This window comes from Saimiri boliviensis, chromosome 18 (genome assembly GCF_048565385.1).
Source record: "Saimiri boliviensis isolate mSaiBol1 chromosome 18, mSaiBol1.pri, whole genome shotgun sequence".
Taxonomy (NCBI): Eukaryota; Metazoa; Chordata; class Mammalia; order Primates; family Cebidae; genus Saimiri; species Saimiri boliviensis.
In genome coordinates this window covers 31,233,064-31,255,227 of record NC_133466.1, presented here as the reverse complement: position 1 = coordinate 31,255,227, position 22,164 = coordinate 31,233,064, and the positions used below count along the sequence as shown (strand labels likewise).

At 36.7% G+C, this 22,164-nt stretch overlaps 1 protein-coding gene across 2 annotated transcripts in view; it reads left to right on the top strand.

Annotated features, from left to right (window-relative positions):
• The first annotated feature begins 4,252 nt into the window (after positions 1-4,252).
• Positions 4,253-22,164, top strand: part of ROBO1 (roundabout guidance receptor 1) — a 1,085,200-nt gene continuing 1,067,288 nt past the window's right edge. Inside the window, exon 1 of one of the 2 annotated variants that reach the window (XM_074389506.1) lies at positions 4,253-4,586. The gene's annotated coding sequence lies outside the window, so the exon portion shown is untranslated. The remainder of the gene's footprint in view (positions 4,587-22,164) is intronic. The other variant, XM_074389507.1, reaches the window with a different exon arrangement.

Sequence of the window (22,164 nt, the reverse complement as noted above, 5' to 3'; positions counted from 1 at the left end):
GTCACAGCCATTCTCTACCATCAACTTCAGAGGTATAATGTGCTTTTAACCTACTCTCCCAATTATGTTTGTCTGTCATTTATCTACCTATTTAATCTTAAGCTAACATTATCTACCAAGTGAGTCATAAAATCGAAGAATAAATTGTGTTTATCAATAAAATAGACCAGTCAGTAAGAGGAAAACTGACTTGGTTGGGCAAAGTGTTATTCTGATATTTAGACTGAAAACCACCGCAGTTTAATTCTCTGTCTCTAAACATGATGTACATTGATTGAGTACAATTTAATGTTGCTCAAGAGAAAAAGCCTACAGCTGGGTGCGGTGACTCACGCCTGTAATCCCAGCACTTTGAGAGGGCAATGCAAGTGGATCACTAGGTCAGGAGTTCAAGACTAACCTGGCCAAGATGGTGCAGCCCTCGTTTCTACTAAAAATGCAAATTTAGCTGGGCATGGTAGCGGGCACCTGCAATCCTAGCTACTCGGGAGGCTGAGGCAGGATAATTGTTTGAAGCCGGGAGGGGAGGTTGCAGTGATGTGAGATCGTGCTACTGCACTCCAGCCTGGGCGACAAAGCAAGATGCAAGACTCCGTCTCAAAAAACAAAAAGGCCCTTTCTGAGAGAAATGGCAAGGGAAAGTATTTTCAGAGTAATGAAGAAAGGAGAAAAGAGCACAATTATATTTTCAGGGGACTTTCTATTATTTACTTTTTGGGATAGAAATCACCAAATACATATATATATATATATATATATATATATATATATATATATATATATATAACTGTAACCTCCACCTATCGGGTTCAGGTGATTCTCCTGTCTCAGCCTCCTGAGTAGCTGGGATTACAGGAGCATGCCACCACGCCCAGCTAATTTTTATATTTTTAGTGGAGACCGGGTTTCTCTCTGTTTGGTCAGGCTGGTCTCCATCTCCTGACCTAGTGATCCACCCGACTCAGACTTCCAAAGTGTTGGGATTATAGGTGTGAGCCACTGCACCCCGCCTAGAACTTTAATATGAACATTCTGTTCATGGTGATCATCTTGTGCCATGAAAATCACAGTGCCATGAAGTTCTCATTCCTTCCACTTAGTGTCAAATTTAGTTCACCTTTTTGAAGTTCCTTCTATCTCCTCAAACTTAACTTATATTTTTAACACTTAAGCTATACTTTCTTCACCTACTTTAGCAATTCATACAAATTACTTTTTGGGCAATGTATTTATACATGATGTCTTGCAACTTTCTAAATTATTAAGAAGATGTTTTAGTGCATCATTTAATATACCATCATATCTTAATTAGTGATTAGTATATATATTGCTGTTTGCTACTGATTTATACATTTAAAAATGCCTTATTAACCACATTCTTAACTTTATGTTTCTTCTGTCACGGTATAATTTGTATGTCTGGTAATTTTCCTTTTCATCTGTCAAAAAATCAAGCATGGATAAATATTGTTTTTAAAACAGATGCATAGATCAATGTCTGTGGCTTTGAAATTTTTTAAACTAGACATATTTCAAAATTGCTTAAGACAGAATTTTTTAAATACCTTGGAGGGTAGCTGAATGTCATTATAGTTCATTAAGTTTCATTGAATGGCATGCTATTGCATGTTTACTCATCTAAATTTAGAAAGTAAGCTGATTATAGAAACGACAGACAGGGATGTGCCAGGTATGTTTTGTTTTCCAACTTTTATAGATGTTCACATTAACCACAATAAGGCATTGTCATCATGATCCAGGGATAAAATGGAAATCAGTTTCTGACATAGTATATATTGTCCTTGAAAACTGCACTGACAAAATGAGGGGTCCAACAGTACTTCAAATAATAAAAAATAGATCAAGGATATTTCTACAGATCTAGGAAATATGAAAACTATTGTGGTTCTAATATACTTCTTTAAAATATGTTTTGCCTTAGTATCCAAGAAGTAAGGAAAATATATTTGCAACCTTTACAACCATGTATTTATTATATATGCCTCATATGATAATAATTTGGAAAAACAATTTATTGAAGAGATATGGAATACTATTTTCAAGCGAAATGGTTAAACTTAAGTTTCTGTGTAGCTTGCTATATTTTTACATCAGGCTTTTATGTAGAAAGTAAAAACTGATCAAGAAAGTATACAATAAATTTGTTATTAGGTCAGTTTTGGTTTATTTATTTTCTTCTGTTCACTGTTATATTTGCTCACTACTAAACTTCCCCATTTAACTATGGTCATAGATAAGCAGCATTGATTTTGTATAAAATCTGTCAGCTTGTATAAAACATGACTTTTCTCAGTTCTAAAACAATACACATTAAATGCAGAACTTTCAACTTGTAATTGGGTTGCAAATGATTTTTTTTTTTTTTTGGATCCCCTTATAGAAGGAAGTTGAAACACCAATAATTTACTTGTTTCAGAAAAACAAAAAAAAACTGAATGTCAGTCTTCATTCAACTTTGCATGGTCATTATGTTTTTCTTACTATACTAAATAATAGCTTTTCTTTTATTTTACAGATTTAAAAAATCTCTTACACCTTTATATGCGTATTGAAATACTTTGGTATTGTCATTTTAACTCTCTTGTAAATGGAAAAAAATATTAACCTGAAATAAAATGATTGAAGTAACTCTGAATAAAAGTTATTCAAAAGCTTTTTCAGTGACACGATAGCAATGGGGAAATACAGCAAGTTGACTCTGATCGTGTCTTTTTCTTTGTACTCTGAATTAGTGGTCATGGATATTTCAAAAATTTGTGTTTGGTGTCAAACTTTGCAAATACTCATAAGGGTTCCAGATTTTCCGATCCCTTAAAGAAACTCTCTCCTTTCACCTCTCAGTCGTGTAAGAGTTAATTCTGTTTCCTACAAGGATGCAATCTGTAAGTTAGGTCTGGAAGGCAGCAAAGGCAACCTGGACTTGAAGTTAACACTTCTGTTGTCAAGGGTTACTGATGGGGGAAGGGAAGGGGCTGGAAAGGGGAAGAGTTATGGAAATGAAGAAGGGTTGTAGCACACACTACAGAAATTCAAATGCTATACATGTATTTGGAATAAGATCTTGGCTCTGTTGTATTTTTGCTTATTTAGTTTACACATAGGTGGTGTATTTATAGGCAGGTTGATGTTAACCTTATTCAGGATGTCCTTTCCAACATCATTCAGTTGTACAGTGCATGTATATAATAATTTTGTAATTAAATTGGAATTTATCATAATTATATACATCAAAGGACAAAAAAATTATGTTACTTCCCAAACTGTAATATCAGCAAATATCCTATCTGGGACTTTGTGGAAAGTCTGTGTCATTTTAGTTTAAATGAAGAATTCTCTTTCCTCCACAAAATTAAACGTCAAAGAAAACAGCATGCTTAAGGACTTCAAATTAATATATATTAAGATTCAGCTATTAATATTCTAATTCTCAAATAGCTGCCTTTACCAATGATGAACTAAGGTGATTTTGCCCACTGTTACAATATTTCAAATTGCTAGTCACCACAGGTCTGCCTCACTTTAAATCTCCTTCTTATGCCAATTTGCATTACTAATGGACTTGCTAAGAGAGAAACTGTAAGAAGAGAATGCAGCAATTAATAGTAAATGCTTGACATATTGTGACGTTATAGATACCTTTATGCTGATTTATATTTTTATGTCAATATTTACAAGAAAAATATTTCTATATTTCTTATTTAGCAAAGTAAAAATGATGTCCATCCCATTGTCATTGATGGATTTTTTTCTGTAGCATTTGATTAATATCATCCGTATTTTATAATCAGTAGACTCATATTTTAGCTTCTACTATCTTAACTCGTGTAAGGTATTTTATTTGGAGTAGCTATGTATTTTCAGGAATACAATTGAGTCCTATGTGTACTTATGTGAAGTGCAGAAGTATTTGATTATATAAAATTTCCTGGATTTATATGAGAATAATGAATGATAGAGAGCAAAAGAGGGTTTTCCTGCCAAAAGTATCTGTGTGAATTTTCCTCCGAAAATGTTATTTTAAAATCCTTTGTGTGATCAAAGGCACCCCACACAGACAATTAAAAGCCGATATGAAATGATAGATCACATGACAGGGGTTAAATGTAAGACCCCCCTCCCCTCCCTTAAACATCGCAGCAGGCATTACAATACCAGAGGTAACGAATCAATTAAATCCATTTTCCCCTCGGCGTCTCCAAAGCTGCGTGCCTAATGTTGCTGTGTAGTTTAGGGCCGGAGCAGTAGGACCCAGGGGCCTCCGCAGCCACCAATAGAAGCGCACACTTGGACCTATTTGTATGCAATGCCGTCTGCTCTGCGCATTAATAGTAATACAGATAACGGGTCTGAAAGAATTCTCTACTGAAGAAGGATTGAATTTTTCCAGGGTGCGGATACCGAGAAGAAACCCGACCTCACTCTCCCTATTTCCCCACTCTTAGGTTTAAAAGTCTCAGACAGCTTTTGCTTGGTTTAAACTCGGAAAGGTCTCGGTGCACAGCAAAGTTGCAGGGTTGGTCTGCACTACGGAGCCGCTGGATTGCTGAAAACAGTCTCGTCGAAGGGTAAGTCTCGCAAATGATTGCAAAGGAAGTGACAGCTGGCTTTCGATTTGTAAACGGGGACTCGCTGGGTTTCACACTAGTGGTTGTTGGAGTGCAGAATGGGTGCCGAGAGCACTCTGCAGTTTATCCAGAAATTGTGGCTGATGTGCCAGGGTGTTTGGGGTAGAATCAAAAACCTTCAGGCTACATAGGAAACTGCAGCCTTTCGATCGGGAGGGATTCAACAAGTTTCCCTGCAGGAATGCGATGTTTGTTTATTCCTTGCAAGTTGTGCAGTGTCCGTTCCAGGTAGGCTGCGACTGCTTAACAAAGAAGTTTTGGAATTTGTGTTTGTTGTGTGTGGCTGGGTTAACCCTTGTTTGAGTAGGTTACGTGGCGCTTTGGGCTTTTGGGGGACACACAGCGGAATTTCCTCTTGAGATGCTGCGAGCATCAGTGGTCTACTGGGCTGCGCGCGGCTGGGCAACTTTGCAGCGTAATCTCGATGTCGCTGGCCGCACCGTTGTTCGTGATGTGAACTGAGGCACAGACACCAGCAGGCTGCAAGGAGATTCCAAACTTTGAAAGCGTTCTCCAGGAATGGATGAGCACGGGGGCTTTGAAATAAGCGTTACTAGGTGGATTTTGGTAAACTCTTGGCGATATGTAAGCAGTAGGGACTTTTGACACCTGCGTTTCCAACCTGCAGGTTTTTGCTTGAAAACGTGGTGCTGATGTGAAAATGAGCGCTAAAAGCTAAGCCAGCAGGGATTGTATCTGAAGGAGGAAATGAGGGAGGGAGGAAGAATGAGCAAAGACAGATGAATGCAAAAGCTGCGTCCCATCTTTCACACACAAAAACCACACGAGTGGGACGAACCAGGAAGCGCTCCAGTTGGTGGCGTTTAGCTGGAAAACGTATTGCATGGAGGTCCAGGAGCCTCTGCATTATTGATAAAGCGCGGTGCCCTTCTGGGGCCCCTTCTCGCTCCTTCTCCCTGCCCCCTCTTGCCAGCCCCGCTTCCCTGAGCCTGCGGCTGGAGTGTGGGCACCGGCGCGGTGGCGCGCGGCTGGGTCCCACAGCTCTGAGAACACAAAGGGGAGAAGCAGGCAAGCCCTGCGGGCGGTCGATGCGGAAAACTCGGCGTGGCAACCCCACTGCAGCAACCGGGGCTGCCGCTCCTCCCAGGGCAGCGGCGCTGCAGAGGCGCCTTCTGCCCGGTGACCACGCGCGCCCTGAGGTCTCAGAGGACCGCGTGCAGGGCGCGCACACTTGGCCGCTAAAATCCTGGGGTACCCTTCTATGGATCACTGTGCTGCACGCCTATAGGTGGGGTGGGGGAGATGGAATGCTGAGACACCCCAGTCCTGCCTTGAATCGGAGCTTGCTCTACTCGAATATCCTTAGTGTGCACCCTAAGCGTGGAGAGGACCTGCTCCCCCAAGAGAAAAGGACAGGAAGAGGAAAGAAGGGAAATGCTGATGAGGCGGCAAGAGGGGAAACGAGTCAAACAATCCGGGGCGATTATGGCCAATGGTCAGGCTTTTCTGGGCTCTTTTAAGTGGATTGATTCAGACGGAGCTTTGAAATGCTGTCCCTGGCCTCTGCAGCACTAAAGGGGGCAGACTTCCAGACGCAGGAACTCACTGGAGACTCCTTCTGTAGATGAAGGAAGGAGAGGGCAGGGCAGGAGGCTCATTTCACAGTGTAGTTTAACCCTGACCTCGGCACCTCCCACCCTTTCACGCCCAGCCAGGGAGTGCCCCGACCTTGTAAACTCTGTCATCTGCCCTGTGTAAGTGTTTCTCATCAAACTGTGTGTTCCAGAGGCCTGTTAAGAGATGGTTGCCTGTTTCCAAGTAGTGGTGGGAGATTGTTTAATTTGAAGGTTGATTGTCAACCCCTGCTGAGAGCGCAAAGAAAGGAGCATAGATGCGGGACCCTATAGAATGGGCCACTTGGGGTTGTCAGTTACTTGAAGGTTACACATCAAAGGAAACATACTGCTGTGAGCACCTAGAGGAAGATGATACCATTTCATTTTTTTCCCTCCTTTCCATGTGCCTCCTTTATTGTGGTTGTTTGGGAACTAGGATATAATATTACATAAAAATGTTGAAAATCCACTGATTATTTGGAAGCCTTGTAACCAGGTTTTCAGCCCCAAAGTTGGATGCTCTTAGCCCTTATTACTTTGAAAGCCTCAGCTTGCCACCTTAAAACCTGCTTCTCTACTATATCTTGAGGAGGCACTGTTAACTTTCAAAACCAATCAGTAAGCATGCATCATGTTTCCATTAAAGGGAATAGACAGGGTTGGTAGATGTTCCGTCAATTTTCGCCCTTCCCAACCCCCCAACCCCCCAACCCCCCAAAAAAGGAAGATGAAGCAGCCACAGCCCAGAGCAAATATCCAGTTGGTAAGAGGGCTGTGTTTCTTAGCGACCTATGCCTCTCCCATGAGAGAAAAAGATTTTGAGTATCTAAGGAGTGGGGACATTTCACCTCATATCACTGGCATGGATTTTGGACTTCCTTTAACCTTTCCCACATATCTTCCTGTTCCACGACTCTTCCAATTCAGCCCCGTAGGATCTGCAGAACTGAAGCACAATGACACAGCCGCAGATCCCCCGGTGGAGGCTTGCTTCAGAACACAGCTGTTAATCACGTTTGCTGTGTTTTCCCATTCACTTTCTTTTACTTCCCTTCCCTTAGCCTGTCCTTGAACCAGTGTTACCACCTTCTGGGCTCTACCCTGTGAAGGTTAGTGATTTCCAGTGATATAGCACTGAGCTGAGCATGGGAGGAGGGCAGAGGCTCAACAGCTGCCTAGGGAGTCCGCCAGGTTTAACGCCGACTTTCTCTTACCCTATACTGCACGAAATAAAGAACAAGTACCCTAACATCTCCCCAAAGAGAACTGCATTGTTATATATATATCTTATAACATAATAGAACCAAGTCAAATATGAAATAACATTGACCAGAGATGAAAAGGAAGCTATACACTTGTGTGCACTATTTGGAAACTAGTGTTGTGCTTAGCTATAAAATCTTAGCTTCAGTGTTGTTCTTAGCTATAAAATCTGACTTTTGACATTCATCTATACCTAATACATTAGGAACTACTTTTATTTAAGCAAGATTTAATATGGTACTTTCATTATGAGGCCGAGAAACTCAAGACACCACAAAGATGTGAGTTTTAAATGAAAAAAAAAAAAAACAAAAAACAAAAAACAAAACAACAACAAAAAAAAAAACAAGACAGTAAGGCAAGCGCCTGGCAGCTTGATGAATGAGTAGGTGCAATGCACCATTTGAAATGTGACTTGAGGTGAGGTTCCACCAATCTGCCATAGAATGAGCTACTTCTTGTCACCTAAACGCAAATGAGTTTCCTCTCTTTCTGAGATCACAAACAAAAAGGTAATACCATACAGTAGGCTAGATTCTGATCTGGTCACATAATCATTTATTTCTCTAAACTTGCTGTTGAAGTGAGCAGTGCTACTGTTGATGTATTCATATTTGTACCTAAAATATGTTAGTGCTATATTGACCAGTCAATTCCTCCAATTCTATAGAACGCTGAGGTCCTAGAAGATTAACTGACTACTTCAAAACTATATAGGATAAAACTGTAGAAACGGTGTTAGGCACCTTAACTGCAATAGATATTTCACTTAATGCTCACATAACCCTTTCAAAGTAGGCTTCATTAGGTGTCTATAACATATGAAGGAAATGAAACTCAGAGAAGTTAAGGAAAATGTATGTGACCATTCAGCAAATAAGGGGCAGAGTCAGGGTTAGAAGCAAGTTCTTTCTCATGACAGTACATTCTTTTCTAATATGTCATACTGCTGCTTTTAAATGAGCCATTCTCTTCAATTAACTGGACCTACCTATTTTCCCCTATATTTAAACAAAGAGTTTTATTATTCCTTAAATTTTATTTTAGTGATTCTTTTCAATATCTTAGATATCTTTTCATATCCAAAGCATTCTTTTTATTTCTCCTAGACCAAACTTTTACAGTGACTTTCCAAGTATCTCATAGCCAGTAAATAACTTCTTCAGAAAATATACCCCATTCCTGTCTGCCACCCCACCTGTATCATAACCTCTGGAGGCGAGAGCATTTGGGAGAAATTGAGGGACCTTTTGCTGTCTTTGGAATCTGCACACATGTAGCCAGGATGTCTGAGAAGGATCCATTACATCATTTTTAGCCGGAAGTTGTTCATCTTCACCTTTACATTTCTGTGCACATGTCTTCTCTAATCTGAAAGATTATCTTCTTTACTTGGCCAAACCCTATCCATTTGTCTAGGGTGGTTCATTTTCCTTCTCTACCATAATTTTTTTCCTTATTATTCCAACCGTATTGCTGTTGCTTATTGCTGAAATTTCAAGCAAGTTTCAATAACAGCTGGTGTCTAATTTGGTCTTTATTCAGAGATCAAGAATAGTAAACTAACATTTCTTGAGCCCTTACCTTATAAACTTCTACATACATTATCCCTCAACTATAAATTTCAATTTCTTCATTATATTTCTGCATTTTGTCCTTTCTGTTTTTTTGCTCTCCATAGTCACCCAGATGTTGTGAGACATTCTGGAGTTTCAGTAATGACATCTAATTTGTATATTTCTTATCCATGCATCGCTCTTGATTGTCACACCTAAATTTCCAAAGATCTAATTTCATCTCCACCTAGAGATGCATCACAAACATTTTAAAGGAAACTATCTAACGGTAACCATTCAAAGCCACAAGTATCATCCTCCCCGCCACAATTGCTTATCTGTTTAGATTTCCAAGTTATAAATAGTATATCATGCATCTGGATACATTCCTGTTTGCTGTGTCCCTCTGCCTCATTCTCTATGTTAGGGTAGTGAAAACAAAAAGTGTGTGTGTGTGTGTGTGTGTGTGTGCATGTACATAATATATATATATATATATATATATATATATATATATATATATATTTTTTTTTTTTTCCTTGAACCTCACCTCTTTTCCTCATGGGCCTGCCTTTCAATTCTTATTTCTGCTTCCTGGGATCAGCCATTTGAAGTCATGTGCGTCAAGTTTGGCAAGCTATTTGTTAGGGCAAAAATGACAATTTCTAAACTCCTTATTATGCCATTGAAGGTACTCTGTGATATGAAGCATGAACTCTTCAGTCTTCAGCATTATCAATTACTATGAAAATTTATTTGCAGTTTTTTTTTTTTAATATTCAGGATGTTTCATTCATCTCTGCTTTTGGTTTTTGTTTGTTTTCTATTTATTTATTTTCCAGAATTCTGCCCCACATGGTTCTCACTTTCTTCTTCTTCTTCTATTATTATTATTATTTTTGGTGATGTTTGAAAATTCAAAGCAAGTGTCACTTCTTCTGTGAAGAGCTTCATGTTAAGAAAATAGGTTTAAGTATACCCGTCTTTCTGATCATTTAATATTGCCTCTGAAATTCCATTGCAGTCATTTACTCATTTCTACCATGAGACTGCACTATGTTCTGAATGTTGTGTCTTCTCCAAATTCATATGTTGAAATTAAAATTCAGAGGTGGGGCTTTGGGAGATGATTAGACCTTGAGAGCAGAGCCCTCAGGAATGGGATTAGGACCCTTATAAAAGAGGTCTGAATAGGCTTTCCTGCCCCTTCTCCCATGAGCAAACATTGAGAAAACGTCTGTCTATGAAACAGAAAGTGGGTCCTCGCCAGACACCAAATCTTCCAGTGCCTTGCATATTGGACTCTTCAGGATCTAAAACTATGAGAAAAGCATCTCTATTGTTTACTGGGCACCTACTCCATGGCGCTTTGTTGTAGCACCCTGAAGCCAGACTCTAAATTCTGTGAAGCAATATGTCTCAAACTTTGGCCATTGAACCAAATAAACCTTAGTAGTCAAAAAAATCACCCTTGAAACACCAGTCCCAGGATTCCCCATCAGAATCACTACAGTAGAATATGTAGGGGTGGGGCACTTGAGTCTACGTTTTAACAGGTATTCCAGGTATAACTATGAACAGGGAGTTTACCACAACCTTTGCTCTGCAATTCAGCCAGATCAATGTGAAGCTTAATTTAGCAATTTCGGGAGGAGCCATTTGCATAGCTCCTTAGATCTTATGTTGGGTCTTCCTGGATTACTGTGCTTCAGAGGAAGATTTGCTTAGAGTACAGAAAATTAGATCACATGAGTCATTCTTACTGAAGTTCGGGAGCCCCTCATCGGAAAGGCATATTTGCCAAGAGCTGAATTTTGGTAATCACATGTGAAAATGATATTTAGAGTTGAGGTGCTGCTGTACAGAGTACTTGGAGCTTTTAATGACTCTGACTTTTTATTATTATGACATGTTTAATTAGCAGACACAAAAATGAATGAAAAAAATTTCCTTGAATTACTACCCAAGTTAAGTAATAAAAGATTAAACGTAATATTGAAGTTTTCTGAGTACTTTTCCAGATCAAATCTCCCTTTTAAGAGGAAAGCAGCATGGTAAATTTCCTATTATTATTCCCATGCATTTTTCTCTTGAGTTTACTGTATCTATTACATCTTTATGTCATACATAGTATTGTATTAAATAAATAAAATATTTGCCAAAATTGTCAAATACCGTTTGCATTCTTGGAAACATGTTTTTTTATGATTTATTCAAGTTGCTTTGAGTAGAGCTACTTCATTTATATTCATTACAATATAGTACTCTACAAATATTATAAGTATATAAATATATTACACTTAAAATATATTGAATATTTATTAGATCTAGTAAACAATATATAGCATATTTTATATATTGTATATATATATTTCATATGTAATATAGTGCATATATATAGTATTAAAATATATATAATTTATCTTTTTCTCTCTCATTTATAGGCATTTTCACTTTCTTACTATAATGAACAGTGTAGCAATTTTTTGGCACATGTCTCACTGTGCACATGTATTTTTTAGGTATTTGTCTAGAAGTGAAATTGCTGATGATGTGGAATGTGCTTCTTCTTTTGATTGCCCCCAAACCCATTATACTATCTGTAGTACTTAGAGTTTGCAAGCATATTTGTGAAAGCCCCCATACTACTTATCCCCAGGAATATTTAATACTGCCACATTTTTTAATTTTGCCAGTTGAATGGTTTTAATTTGTCTTTTCGGATTATTAGTGTGGGGAGCATATTTTCATAGAATATTCAGGTTTTTTTGTTTTGTTTTTGCTGTGAATTGCTTAAACATATTTTTTACCCATTTATCTGTAAGATATTTGTCTTTTTTTCTTATAGATTAGAGAAATTCTTTATATATTCCAGATTCTAATTATTTTTTGGTATACGCATTGGAAAATTGGAAATATATTTTCCTAGGCTGTATTTTATCTATCTTTTTTTCTTCATGAAGGAAGTAATTATATATATATATATATATATATATATATATATATATACACACACATATATATATATACATATATATGTGTGTGTGTGTGTGTATTTTTGCAAATAAGATATACATTGTGCTTTATTTAAATTGATAACCTTGTACTATATTTCCCCTTTTTTCATCTTCTTTTGGGAAACTAATCTTTACGGTGAAGTCATAAAATGTTTCTTTGTTTTTTCTGAAAATTTTTCAATTGTACTTTTTTTTCCTTCTTTTTTTTTTTTTTTTTTTTTTTTTTTTTAGATGGATTCTTGCTCTCTTGCCCAGGCTGGAGTACAGAGGTGCCATTTCAGCTCACTGCAAACTCTGCTCCTGGGATCAAGCAATTCTCCTGTCTCAACCTCCTGAGTAACTGGGACTTCAGGTGCATGCCACCACACCTAGCTAATTTTTGTATTTGTAGTGGAGATAAGGTTTCAGCATATTGGTCAGGCTGGACTCAAACTCGTACCCTCAGGTGATCCACCCACCTTAACTTCCCAAAGTGCTGGGATTACAGGCATGAGCCACCACATCTGGCCTCAATTGTACTTTTTACATTCAGGTCTTTTGTTCTACCTGGAATTGATTTTTGGTTTTATATGCCAAAAAATATGACTGCCATTCATAAACATTCCATATGCGGGTGGGCTAGCACTGCCTTTTATTTATAAGGCTGGTTGGCATCTGTCCTCATTTGAGACCTTTGTTTCTGATTATGGTCTATCAGGTTGATTTGTGGACAGTCATCTCACTGAATCATCACAATGCTAATGAACCAAAGTGAAAAGCATTAATTAAGACTAATTAAGACTTCAAACAAAATCAGATTATGTTTAGTAAGAATTAAAGACCATTTTTTAAAGACAAACTGTATAATCTCTTTAAATTGTATGTGAATTGCTCATGTGTAATGAGTCCTTAGCTATGCATAGTATCATTTACTTAGTTGTAGTTCTTTATAGAGAATATTAATGAATACCTGTTTAAAGATGAAAATTCCTTGTGTATAGAACTGTAGCAAAGGGGCCGGGCGCGGTGGCTCAAGCCTGTAATCCCAGCACTTTGGGAGGCCGAGGCGGGTGGATCACGAGGTTGAGAGATCGAGACCAACCTGGTCAACATGGTGAAACCCCGTCTCTACTAAAAATACAAAAAATTAGCTGGGCATGGTGGTGCGTGCCTATAATCCCAGCTACTCAGGAGGCTGAGGCAGGAGAATTGCCTGAACCCAGGAGGCGGAGGTTGCGGTGAGCTGAGATCGCGCCATTGCACTCCAGCCTGGGCAACAAGAGCGAAACTCCGTCTCAAAAAAAAAAAAAAAAAAAAAAAAACTGTAGCAAAGGTAAACTTTGGAAATGGACTTCAGTAGATGGAAGGAAGAAGGATGACTCACTCTATGACTGTAGCATGACTGACCATTTACCAGTCAGATTACAATTACAAATTACAATCTGGAGGCAGAGCATTTCAGCACAAGAGCCAACAGCTTCTAATCAATGTGTAACCCTTGAATAAGAACTCAAAAATATTAATCCAAACACAAAATGTTTTGAAAGGAAATTATTACAGCATACTGTACGTATTATATTAGAATTTGCTCTGGAATGAGGATCTAGGAGGATTGTAAAACAACTTCACTAGCTTATACACAGTCATAGAAAATATTCTGTAAGAATTTACTTTTTTTTCTACAATTAACAACAACATACTAAACAAGCATGCTTTATGCTAAACAAGTGTTGGATTATTTAAATACTGGGTATTGACTTAAGAGAGTCTTAAGCATGTCCTGCTTTAGCCAATGACAGATGCATATATTCATAGGCTTATCTAAAATGAATAGCTACACCAAATATAAATGATATTCATACCATTAATTTTGGTTTCTTCCAATTAATGTTTTTTTTTTTGTCACAATTCTGATAAAGGAAAGTGATTATTTTGGAAAATGAACAAATTTGTCATATGCCTTTGTCCACTATTTTGGCCCTTCTTTATATGACTTCAAGTTTGAGTTATTCAGCACTCTGCCTTTCAAGGACTCCGGCCTACGTTCCTGAATTCTTTCCTTTTCTTCCACTTCTCTCCTAAGAATAGCCTGTCTTGTAATACACCACACACTTTACCCTCCCTCAATGCACCACTGTGTTTCTATCTTATTGCCTTCACCTTTCTGACTTCTTAAAATATCTTCTTTTCTATCTATAGAGATTATGTTCATTCTTCAAGATATAACTTTATGGTTATGTCCTTTTTGAAGCATTTTCTAATTTCCTATAGAAAGCTCATCTCTCTCATGGTGTTTCCATAAGACTCAGCACTTACCTGTATTACCCTTTAGTAGAGCATTATTTGTGTCAAACCTAATAACCAGACTTTGACTAACTAGGACAAAGATGGCAACAATATGTCAGTGTATTGATTTAAATTAGTATTGTCAAATACTCTACTAGTTGTATGTGCCTATTCACACTGAAAATGTGCTAGTGCAACAAAGGACCTGATTTTTAAATTATGTTTATTTTAAATTACAGTTTTAATTTTAAATTAAAATATAGATAGACATATTTTATGTAATGGAAAAGTGACTGGTAGCCACTGTCTTCAATAGAGCAGAGAATGGTCTATTGGACAGTGTTGAGAATAATAGACTCACAGTAAAATTAGAAGCAGATGAATTTACAACTAAAATAATTTTACAGGCCATGGTAATAACATCAGTGCTTTAATTTTCAGTGAACACCTGCCACGGAGTTGTATTATACTTATCATTGTGTTGGTAAGGATAATTTTGCAACTTTATGGATTTTAGCATGTCCTGGAAAGACAGGTAATCTCAGTCTGATCAAGAAGGTAATGACAATGTGAATGACTAAAAGAACTAAAAGGAGTGTTAAAGCTATTTTTGGTGAATTCCTTAAATATTCGCCCACAACTTGTTTTCTCAAGATGGAAGAATAGCAATCATCAAACTTGAAGACAATGGGATACAAGAAATACGATTGAGCCAGTGTTCATAATTCCTTCTCTCAATATTTTGATTCCTCACATGAGAAGGTAAATTCATGTCCTCTTTTTCAAATATTGAATTCAATTTGACATTAATATCCATTAGGATGACTATTATGATTATAGTTATTATTTAGAGATAGGGCTTCATTCTGTCACCCAGGCTGAAGTGCAGTGACACAATCACAGCTCAATGCTGACTCGAACTTCCGGACTCAAGTGATCTTCCTGCTTCAGCCTCCCAAAGTGTGGACATTACAGGTGTGAGCCTGTGCCCAGCCTAGGATGGCTATTTTATACACACACACACACATATATATATATAATAATGTCTAAATATATATATATATATAAATACATACATATAGATATTTTATAAAATACACATATAATATATAAATATGATATATAATATAATATATAAATATATATATACAAATACATACATACATATATATATATATATATATATATATATATACACAAAACAAGTATTGACAGGAATATGGGGAAAAATGGGGGCTAGCACTGCCTGTTGCTTATAAAGCTGGTTGACCTCTGTCCTCATTTAAGACACTTGTTTCTAGTTATCATTTGTCAGGTTGGTAGGTGGACATTCATCTCACTGAATCATCACAAGTTAATAAACGAAAGTGAAAAGCATTAATTAAGCCTTCAAACAAAATCGGATTACATATTGCTGGTGGAAATATGAAATGGTACAGACACTGAAAACAACATTTTGGTTCCTAAAAAAATAAACATAATTATTAAAGAATTCAGCAATTCTACTTCTGGGCATATATTCACAAGAATTTAAAGGCAGAGACTCAAACAAAGTATTCGTAAGCAATGTTCATAGCATCCTTATTCCCAATAGCCAAAAAAAAGCAGAAAAGCCCCAATGTCTATGGATGAATGAATTAATAAACAGAAAGCGATCTATTATGTACAATGGCATTTTTCAATCTTAAAAATAAATGAAATTCTGATACACACTACAACTACAATGTAGGTGAACTTTGAAGACATAATGACAAATGAAATATGCTAAACAAAACAGTAAATATTATGTGATTCCACTAATATGAGATCCTAGAATAATCAGATTCACAGAGATACAAAGGAGATTGGTGGTCAGCAGGGATCAAGAGGAAGGAGAAATTAAAAGTTATTGTTTAATGACTACAGAGTTTTCAGTTTGGGATGATGAAAGTTTAAGGAGAGGGATTGTTGTGTTGGTTGGACAACAATTTGTACTTAATGCTATTGAATTAAACACTTAAATTGGTTAAAAGCGTACATTTTAGGTTACATCTATTTTACCACAATAAAAATGACTTTGATAAGTATTTATTATAGAACCCTTTTTGCTTGGATATCCTCACTGTTTAGAAAAATATCTCTACTTCTAATGCAGCCTGTCAATGTCCTTTAAAAATGTTCATTTTAAAGACAGTGCCATAGAATAATAGACTCTTCACCTATTAATATTAGGATGAAGGCAATAAATCAAGAGAAATGTATGGAAATTGACATGCCTACAATGCATCTGCTCTATGGGCTATAATATACTGAATGAGTATATTTATAAAGGATATAAAATATTTAACAGTGACTCTTGTGATTCTGGATGTGAGAGCTGCCAGGGTATGATGGAGGTTTTTGAATGAAAGGATCGCATAACTGAATGAAGTGAAGTAAATGTAAAACCCCAGGAGGACTTCCTGTTGGGTCCCATATAAAGTGGCTACCAATAAGGCAATGTCTTAGCCATCTGCACATGCAAACTGCCAGATCAAAGACTAATATGATTAAATGGGATTACTCCAGTGACACAAATGATGCTGATACTGTGAATTGCAGATTATGGAGCATCTGCTCCCTTTCTGACTCCTTGTGGGGCAGAATATGTACAAGGAAGGGTCTTGTAGTATGGTAGAACACTGATTGCTCTTGGTGCTGGAAATAAGTCATTGTCACATCCTCTTCTTTTGTTTTTTTTCCCTCTTATTATAATGATTCACATTCTGATTATAATATCACTTTAAGCCATCTTCCTATTCTAGTGCCATTAAATTTTTAAGTAGATGTAATTTGGCATCCTACAGGTGATCTGGGATACTTAAAACCTTCCCTGAGATTTACTGCCTTTTTTATATTACACAAAGATAAGGCTTTTCATCTACCATGCAGAGGGCAAGAGCTATGAGGTTTTTTCTATGGTTTGTTTGTTTTTCCAAAATAGTAACTCACTGGGCTAACTTGGTTGTGCTCATTTGCTTGATGCTGTTTCTAGCAAATGGGTTTCCATGGAATTAGATTCAGCTTAATAATAAGCACAAAAGAGTAGAAAGACTATCTTGATTATCTATCAGAATAATATTCTAATTAGAGATATTAAGTAATCATTTTCATTCTAAACATCATTAGATAATTTGGGGGTATAAGAAACTATTATTAAAATGGTATCAGGGCCCAGCACAGTGGCTTACACCTGTAATTCCAGCACTTTAGGAGGCTGAGGCAGGTAGATTACTGGAGATCATGAACTCAAGACCAGCCTGACCAACAATGGCAAAACCCTATCTCTACTAAAAATACAAAATTAGCCAGGAATGGTGTTGCATGCCTGTAATCCCAACTACTTGGGAGGCTGAGGCAGGAGAATAGCTTGGACCTGGGAGATGGAGTTTGCAGTCTACTGAGATTGCACCCACTCCAGCCTGGGCAACAAGAGTGAAACTCCATCTCAAAATAAGTAAATAATAAACAAACAAATAAATAAAAGTGGTATCAGGTAATTAGAGCTTGGGTAGGGGAAAATATCAAAAAAGAATTGACTTATTTGCGCATTGTCCAGAGCTATAGTCTTAGCTAACAGACTAGTAAATATCTTTATTTTGCTTTAGTTGCTAATTCCAGAGCAGCAAAGAAAGATTTTAGTTGGAAAACTGCAAAGGGTTGCCTGATTTTCCTCAGTCCAGGCACTTTGTATTTCATCCTATTCCCTCTCCATTAAGTCTCTCCAACCTGCCTGTGAGGAGAAAGAATGCTGGAGTGGAAACATAAAGACATGGAGCTAGCCTTGCTGAGATCCTCGGTCATTCACAGGATAGTGCCTGTAACCATGTCTTCATTTACTTTGTCGTTCTTGTCTTCCATTACTTACCCGCTTAAAATGAGCCAGGGACTGACTTGAACAAGTTCACTTTAACGGGCATGCATTAAATACCAATCTGTGGCCAGTCACAGTTGCTCATGTCTGTAATCCCAGCACTTTGGGAGGCCATGGCGGGTAGATACGAGGTTAGGAGATTGAGACCATCCTGGCCAACATGGTAAAACCCCATCTCCACAATAAAAAAAAATTAGCTGGGTGTGGTGGTGCATGCCTCTAATCCCAGCTACTCAGGAGGCTGAGGCCAAGGTTGCAGAGAGCCGAGATCGCGCCACTGCACTTCAGCGTGGAGACAAAGCGAGGCTTAGTATATATATATATATATATATATATATATATATATATAAAATCTGTATAAGGAAGGTGCTGGACAGTGAAAGGCACTGAAGTGAATATAAGTGACTTCCATCCTCAATAAATTCAGGTTACACCAGTGGAGTTCTCTCTCTCTTCTTTCCTATCGACTTCTAAAATTGCATGTAAAACTTGCTTATATAATCCTGTTTCAGAATAATCACTGCTTATCTTCAGAGACAATCATTTCACTGTGGCCATGGCTCATTAATTTTCCTCCTTCATATATTTCCAATCTCTTTAATAATTGACTTCCTATTTTTATAATTATTTCCATCCTAGAAAGAATGTTAGTCAAAGTTTGCATAATCCTTTCTCCTTGAGTTATTTCCTTATATCCTTAGATCACCCACCCGCCTAAAAACCAAACTTTCTGAAATAACGTCCTCCTTTGTGGTTGTGTCCTATTCTTCACCCTCAACCTTTGAACAGCTCTAATCTGATCACATTTAGATTCCATGAATTTTAAAAGTTGCCAAATCAGAGGTCTAGCTTCAGACTTCATCCTATTTTGAATGTTTTCATCATTTTACATTTATCAAATAAGTTCAAAGACACCCTTCTCTCCAAGATTTCCTCCAAGTCTTTGACTTTTCCAATTCCTTTCCTGCCTCTTTCTCCTCTGTCATTGTTTTAAAAGCTGTGTATTCCCCAGGTGCTACCTATAAAGCTATTCTGTTAGGATTTGGTGGATTCTCTTAATGCTCTTCTTTATGTCTATGATTTCAACTTTTATGTAATGGAGAAAAAAATGACATAATATTAATAATAATAATTGACAAAGATGTCTGTAGATTATGCCTATAGAACACCATCAGAAGCACCTTTATACTTTTTTGCACATAATCCTGCAAATCACTGAGTAGAAATTATCATCCATCACTGATTTGCAGATAAGGCTCTCAGGTACAAGATTTCATGGCAGACCTTAGGTTTAACCCTGTTTTGTTTGACTTCTGAGTCCAGGCTGTTAACATTAGAAGACTTCTTGCCAATATACCAAATTCTGAGTCCAGGCTCTTAACATCAAAAGACTTCTTGCAAATATAGAGGCTTGCAGAGGCCCTCAATTTAGTTGTGCATTAAAATCACCTGGCAGGGTTTTGTTGTTGTTGTTGTTGTTGTTGTTGTTGTTGTTGTTGTTGTTGTTTTAATCCCAGTATCCAGGCTGTCCCCTAAATCATTTAAATCAGAAATGCTGGGAATGTGAACTAAGTGTTAATATTTTTAAAAAGTAGTTTAGGTGATTTGAATAAGCAGCAAAGTTGAGAATTATGGCTCTATGCTAAATATTTTGATGATATTCAAGTGCATTTATTTCTCTATCACCAATCTCTCTCCCCAGCTTTATTTTCATAACAAAATATTTTATAGGCTCTACTGTGCCTCTTTGTCTGCCCTCACTCCCACCCAAATGAACTAATGATCAGTCACTCTCTAAATATTAATAGTTGCCTTCTAAATCCTAAATCTTATTAGATTTTTCCATCTCCCTAGTGCCTCAGGTCTTGTAAATGAAGCCTGTGGACTTAATTGGGATTTCCCTCAGTCCTCATAGCCGATAATCCCATTTTAAAAATTGTATCTCAGTCATATTCTTTCTAATATTCTTTCTCTTTTTCATTATCTCTGCAAGTAAAGTCACTCAGGCTGTCCTAGTCTCCCGTGTGGAATTTTGTAGTGGAGTTCCTACCTATTTTCCATAATTATAGCCTCTCTTTGATTTATTTTTTCCTTGTTTTATGCTGTCAGTGTTAACTTTCAAATATGCCAATCAGCTGTGCCACTCTTTCATTAAAAACTTTGCTTTGCTGCCTGCAGAATAGAGTCCAAACAAATTACCATAATATGAGAACTTTCATCCTCTGAATACATCTTTCTTCTTCACCTAATTTCCTTTTGCTTGATTGAAACACCCTACATTGTAAAGCCCTTTCTGTAAGATCCTTTGGCACACTATGTTCCATTTTTTTTAGAATGCCTTATCATACTGACTCAATGCCTGTCTTTTCTAATAGATTGCTAGTAGCCAGAGGGAAGTATGAGTGTCTCTATGTCCACTGCTACCAGGGTGCTTTAAATATACGTTTTATTTAAAAATTATGTGTTGAATGAATGAATGCACAAAGGAAATGTAGGCAGAAACTTCTCAAAACTGTCATTTCACATTTTATTTTCTCTGAGCAAAAGTGCTCTTCCCCTCTCTTCTTTTCCTGCCAAACTCCTATTTTAAATGTGAAATTCACTATTTCTACAATTCACTTTACCAAAATAGTAGCTTTTCCCCTGTTGATTCAATGGTGTGTTGTTTTTATATCTGTCAGAATTCTATCAGATAAAAATGTGTTGGCTAGTTTCCCTTTTAAAAGAAAAATATTCAACGATAAGGGACGTATATTGTTTTCATTTGTAGCTGCTAAGCATTTGATTGTGCCTGCTACAGGTGATAATTAAATGCTTATCTTTGTTGAATGGATGGCTGGTTTCCTATATTACTGAGTGTATTTAATGACCCTGGCCAGTGGTATTCTGGCAACTCTGTTTAATGGTAAGATCATACACCTGTCTTCAGGATACAATAAATGGAAAAACATAATGATTATTTAATACTCTGTGACTATTCGTTAATGATCCTATGAGTAAAAAACATTATTTGTTATCTGAATAATCAGATTTTCATTGCTTTGTAAGCCCATGCCCATGTTTTTGTAAGTAAAAATTGCAAGATACACTGGAATATGATAAACATCTTTAAGTCTTCTCAGTGAAAAGGAATGATCTTATATCTCACTTGTACATTTAGCAGTGGGTAATAGTCCGTATACAAACCTCAGGATACTGTAGATATAATTTGCTTTATGGACTTTAATAATAGCACTTAGCTAAATAATCAAACACACATAAATGATTTTAACTATTGAATTTTACTAATCCCACTTCCCTAATTTTGATAAATATTGAAAACTGAATTTTTATATTTCTAGTAGATAATATGACTACTCTTCATTAAGATTGCAGTGATATAGAATATATTCAATCTCAAGACATTTTTTGTAATTAATGATGAATTTTAATAATATAACTAAATTTACATTTATTCAAGAATAGATGGCAATATAAATTAATAAACAGTCTATAAAATGTGTATTTTATTATAGATAATTAATGACTAACTCAGTTTATCCCTGTGTATTGAGATATAGGATATAGAATAAATTTCAAAAAGATGTTAAAATATTAAGATTAATAGCAAGAGAAATTTCCATTTGATTTGCAAAACTGTAAAATTAACACAGTATCAGCCAATGTTTTCTTGGAATAAAGAAAAGTATTTCCTCAAGATACTGTGCCATATATTTAGACTACATATCTACATAAAATTATTTATTGAAAAAGAATTATTTATCTGCTTAATTCTAGAACAACCAACTCTGCTCAAAAATGAATGCTTTGTTTTAGCCATATTTTTTATTCTGTGGTACTAGCTTTGTAATACCTGCATGTGACAATAGACTCACCACCAGAAAAAATCAGAGAACCTAAGAAAACAGAAAAGACCATGTATTTGTTCATATTCATGCTGCTGATAAA